Consider the following 6,111-nt stretch of genomic DNA (forward strand, 5'->3'; position numbering starts at 1 on the left):
CCAACCCCACCCATCCCTGGACAAGATAGTAAATCAAAAGCAGTACCTGTCTTTGGAAAAATTGTAGAGATTAGCACCACCATCAAATACTGGGATGGTAGTTTTGTTGGGACTAAGTGAGGGATACGTACAAGTTCATATAGTATTCAGCTCACTTGTATGACCCCTGCAGAAGCCAAATTATTGGAGTCAATGATAAAGGATCATCATAACTTTAACCACATGGTAACCCCAATCTTAGCTGCTACCCTGAATGTGGTCTCTTTACTAGACAGCTTCTGGAACTAGTATGTGACTGTTGGCCTGGCAAATGTGTTCTCCATACTCATTGGTAAGAATGAGCAAGAGCAGCCGGGCGCAGTGGCTCACGCCTGTAATCTCAGCACTTTGGGAGATCGAGGCAGGCGGATCACTTGCGGTCAGGAGTTCGAAACCAACTTGGCCAACATGGTGAAACCCCATCTCTACTAAAATATACAAAAAAATTAGCCAGGCATGGTGGCAGGCTACTTAATCCCAGCTACTTGGGAGGCAGAGACAGGAGAATCGTTTGAACCCGGGAGGCAGAGGTTGCAGTGAGCCAAGATCACGCCACTGCACTCCAGCCTGGGGGATAAGAGCAAGACTTTCTCAAAAAAAAAAAAAAGAATGAGTAAGAGCAATTTGCCTTTATATGGGAAGGACAAGAGCACACAATCACTGTGCCACAGGTCATGTTAACTCTCCTATTCTCTAACCCAATATAGTCTGCAGGGAATTCAGCTATCTTATTCTGCTCAACATCATGCCAGTCCACTATATTAATGACATCTTACTAATTGGACTTGATGGTCAGGAAGTGGCAAGTACTTTAGTAAGATGAGAAGAATCAGGTGTCTGACACATTGAAGAAGTTTTTAGAGGTCCAGGCTGGGCGCAGTGGCTCACACCTGTAATCCTAGCACTTTGGGAGGCCAAGATGGGTGGATCACTTGAGGCCAAGAGTTCAAGACCAGCCTGGACAACATAGCGAAAACCTGTTTCTATTTCTTTTTATTTATGTATTTATTTGAGACAAGGTCTCACTCTGCCGCCCAGACTGGAATGCATCAGTGTGATCTCAGCTTACTGCAAACTCTGCCTCCCAGGTTCAAGCAGTTCTCCCACCTCTGCCTCCTAAGTAGCTGGGACTACAGGCATGTGCCACCATGCCTGGCTAATTTTTGTTTTTGTAGAGACGAGGTCTTGCTATGTTGCCCAGGCTGGTCTTAAACTCCTGGGTCAAGTGATCCACCTGCCTTGGCCTCCAAAGTGCTGAGATTATAGGCGTGAGCTACTGCACCTGGCCCACATGACTTTTTTTATTTTTTTTTAACAATCCTCTAATGTTCCAATAGCTTCCCATTTCACTCAGAGTAAAAGCCAAAGTCTTTAAAATATCCTGCAATGCCCTACACATGATCTGGTATCCTCACTACCTTTCCGATCTCATCTCCTTCTACTATCAGTCACGCCTTTGCAACCATAGGTAGAATAATGACCCCTCCCCCCGAAGATGACAATGTGCTAATCCGCAGAACCCGTCAATTAAAAATTACATGGTAAAGGGTAATTAAGATCACAGATGGAATTAAGGTGGCCAATTAAATAACTTTAAAATGGGAGATTATCCCGTATTACCAGGGTGGGCTCAATATAATCACAAGGGTCCTTAAAAGTGGAAGAGGAAATGTGACTGCAGGAGAATGCACAGAGATGCAATTTTGTGGTTCTAAAAATGGAGGAAGTGGTGCCTATAGAAACCGGAGAAGAGAAGGAAACTGGGTCTCCTCTAGAACCTCCAAAAAAGGCCCTCCTGATTTTAGCGCAGTGATACCTGATCTGTTCAGACTTCGGATCTACAGAACTATAAGAGAGAATAAATTTGTGTTGTGACACTAGGTTTGTGGTAATTTGTTATAGCAGCAATAGGAAACTAATATACCACCATTGTGTAAATTAGAAAATAGTATTAAAAAAACATATATTCAGTTCACATCTACCTGCTAGTATAGATACATTGTCTTCTGGAATATGCAGAAAGTGGTCAACAGTGGTTTTCTTTGTAGGGAGGGCCTAGGGTCCTGGGGGAGACTTTTGCTCTTTTGCTTTATTTATTTATTGAGATGGGGTCTTGCTCTGTTGCCAGGCTGGAGTGCAGTGGCATGATCTTGGCTCACTGCAACCTCCGCTACCTGGGTTCAAGCAATTCTCCTGCCTCAGCCCCCCAAGTAGCTGGAACTACAGGCGTGCGCCACCACGCCCAGCTAATTTTTGTATTTTTAGTAGAGACAGGGTTTCACCATGTTGGCCAGGATGGTCTCGATCTCTTGACCTCATGATCTGCCCACCTCGGCCTCCCAAAGTGCTGGGATTAAAGGCATGAGCCACCACCCCCGGCCGCTTTTTTATTTTATACCTTCTGCATGGTTGTAAACTTTTTAAATATCTGCAATTAAAAAAAAAAACAACTTTGTATTATGAAAAATTTCAAATATACACAAAATAGAGAATAGTGTAATGAACCCAATATACCTATCACTCAGAACAATTAACCGTATATGACCAATTTTATTTCACCCACATCCCAACCCAATCCCCTCCACCTGGGTTATTTTAAGGCAAACCCCTGACATCATCTGTGTATGTTTCTGTATCTATCTCCAAACATAAGGACTCTTATTTTCAACACTTTTTCAACATTTTATTACAAATATTTTCAAACATACGTAAAAGTTGAAATAACTTTTCCCAGTGGAAACCCGTAGATATCCACTAACTACATTCCACAGTAACATTTTATTCTACTTGCTTTTTTACATAACTATACATCTATCCATTAATCCATTTTATTTTTGTATGCATTTCAGAGTGAATTGCAGACATCAGTATACTTCACCCCTAAAACCTTCTGTATGCGTAGCATTAAGTACACTTCAGTATTTATTTACAGTTTTTTAAGGTAAAATTTATATCCAGTAGGCCTGGTGCAGTGGCTCACATCTGTAATCCCAACACTTTGGGAGGCTGAGGCAGGCGGATCACATGAGGCCAGGAGTTCACGACTTGCCTGGCCAACATGGCAAAACTTGTCTCTACTGAAAATATAAAAATTAGGCATGGTGGAGGGCACCTGTAATCCCAGCTACTCAGGTGGCTGAGGCATGAGAATTGCTTGAACCCGGGAAGCAGACGTTGCAGTGAGTGGAGATTGCACCACTGTGCTCCAGCCTGGGTGACAGAGTGAGACCTTGTCTCAAAAATAAATGTATATCCAGTGAAATGCACAAATCTTAAGGGTACCGTTTGATGAATTTTGATAAATGCATGAACTTGTGTAACCCAAGCCACCATATCAAAATATAAAACCATCAACCGATAGTTTCCTATGCCCCTTCTGTCAATCCCTATTCCCACTCCTCCCACAGTGGCAACCACTATTTTTAGTTTTATCTACCATATATTAATATTGCCTGGACTAGAGCTTCAAATAAATGGATGGTACAATGTGTATTCTTTTTTTTTTTTTTTTTTTGAGATGAAGTCTCGCTCTTGTCCCCCAGGCTGGAATGCAATGGCACAATCTCGGCTCTCTGCAACCTCTGCCTCCTGGGTTCAAGCAATTCTCTTGCCTCAGCCTCCTGAGCAGCTGGGATTACGGGCACCTGCCATCACACCCAGCTAATTTTTGTATTTTTAGTAGGGACGGGGTTTCACCATGTTAGCCAGGCTGGTCTCGAACTCCTGACCTCAGGTGATCCACCCACCTCAGCCTCCCAAAGTGCTGGGATTATAGGCATGAGCCACCGTGCCTGGCCAATTTGCGCCTGGCCAGTTTGCGCCGGGTCGATGTGTATTCTTTTGTGTAATACTCCTTTCACTCAATGTAATGCTTTTGAGATATTTTCACACTGTTGCATTTATGAGTAGTTTGTTCTATTTTATTGCTAAGTAGTGTTCAATTGCATGAATGTAACAGTTTATTCTAACCTTTTTATCATTATGAAATGTCTCTATTTGTGACAGTACAGTTTGTCTTAAAGTTTACTTTACATTCTCTGATATTAATATAGCCATTCCATCATCCTCTGATTACCCTTGGCCTACTATATCTTTTTCCATCCATTTACTTTCACCTAAATGTTTTTAAAGTATGTCTCTAATCAGACTGACTCCTGAGAGTGTTTTTTTGTTTTGTTTTGTTTTGTTTTTTACGCAATTCTAGCAAGATTTGATAGCCTCTTTCTACCAAATAGGGTAAGATATTCTAGGCTTATCTTGTATTTTTTTTCCTGCGTGAGACCTGAAAACAGTCATTTCTTCAGGATCCTTCCTTCCTTTCTTGAAAAAAGTGGTATTTAGTGACTATAATCTGGGTGCTAGGGGTATTGTTGCTACCAAGTTAATCACTGTTTCAAGGCCTTTTCAGTGAGCATGACTTTTTGGGAAAGGTGTAGGCGGGGTCTAATTTTTTTGCATGTGATGTCCAATTGTTCCAATACTATTTGTTGAAAAGACTATCCCTTCTCCTTTGGATTGTCTTTGCTCCTTTGTCAAAGATCAGTTGACTATATTTGTGTGAATTTTTTCAAGAGCTGTCTATTCTGTTCCATTGGTATATGTCTGTTCTTTCACCAGTACCACACTGTCTTGATTAGTGTAGCTTTATATTAAGTCTTGAAGTTGGGTAGCATCAGTCCTCTCAACTTTCATTCTCCCTCCACAACAAAATGTTTTGCCTGTAGTGTTTCTACTATCTTATGTGTGTCTCATTGCTATCTGGAAGCTGACAATGGCTTTCCAGACTTTCTTTTTTTTTTTTTTTTTTTGAGAGGGAGTCTCGCTCTGTCGCCCAGGCAGGAGTGCAGTGGCACAATCTCAGCTCACTGCAGCCTCTCCCTCCTGGGTTCAAGCGATTTTCCTGCCTTAGTCCTTAGCCTCCAGAGTAGCTGGGACTACAAGAGCATGCCACCACGCCTGGATAATTTTGGTATTTTTTAGTAGAGACAGGGTTTCACCCTGTTGGCCAGGCTTGTCTGTAACTCCTAACCTCAAGTGATCTGCCTGCCTCAGCCTCCCAAAGTGCTGGGATTACAGGTGTGAGCCACCGCACCCAACCCCTTTCCAGACCTTCTAAAAGCTGCCATCAGAATAATTCTGCAGGGAAAGCTGACTTGCCTCAGCTCCTTTACATTCTATTTCACACTCTATATTCTGGAGAGGAAAAACTCTTCCCCTTATTTGTGATGACTTATTCTCCTACTGATATGGTTTGGATGTTTGTCCCCCACAAATCTCATGTTGAAATGTAATCTCCAGTGTTAGAGGCAGGGCCTGGTGGGAGGTGTTTGGATCATGGGGATGGATCCCTCATGAATGTCTTAGCACCATCCCCTTGGTGATGAGTGAGTTCTTGTTCTAAGTTCACATAATATCTGCTTGGTTAAAAGTGTGTGGTACTTCCCTCCTCTCTTTCTCCCTCACTCTCTTGCTCCCTCTTTTGCCATGTGACACGCTGCTCATCTTTGCCTTCCATGGTGATGCAAAGCTCCCTGAGGCTCTCATCAGAAGCAGATGTGGCACACACAGCCTGCAGAACCAAACCATGAGCCAAAATAAACATATTTTCTCTACAAATCACCCAACTTTAGGTATTTCTTTATAGCAATGCAAGAATGGACTAATACATCTACCTCTAGGTCTTTGTCCAAGCTTCCCAACTGATATGGACCTACCTGACTTCATCTGTGCATGCCATCCAACCCCTCCCTTCTTCAAGTGGCATCATAAAGCCACTTTCTCCAGCAAGATCCTAAAATTGGTCCAGTTGTATCCTCGTAACCTCCAGCGTTATTTCTTAACCTCCATCCTCTTTCAGAACACCACTACATTTTGCAATGAATTGTCTGCCTTGTTAGACAGTAATCCCCCCAAACTCCTTTTGTAATATGTAACCCCAAGTGCCTTGTACAATGCTTTGCACTCAATGAGTCCTTATTATGAACCTGTGAACAAACTAACCATATGTAGAATACATATACCCAGATTCCAACAAGGGTTTACTGGGAAGAGAGAGGAAAAAAACACAATAAC

The sequence above is a fragment of the Pongo pygmaeus genome, chromosome 1 (assembly GCF_028885625.2).
Source record: "Pongo pygmaeus isolate AG05252 chromosome 1, NHGRI_mPonPyg2-v2.0_pri, whole genome shotgun sequence".
NCBI lineage: Eukaryota > Metazoa > Chordata > Mammalia > Primates > Hominidae > Pongo > Pongo pygmaeus.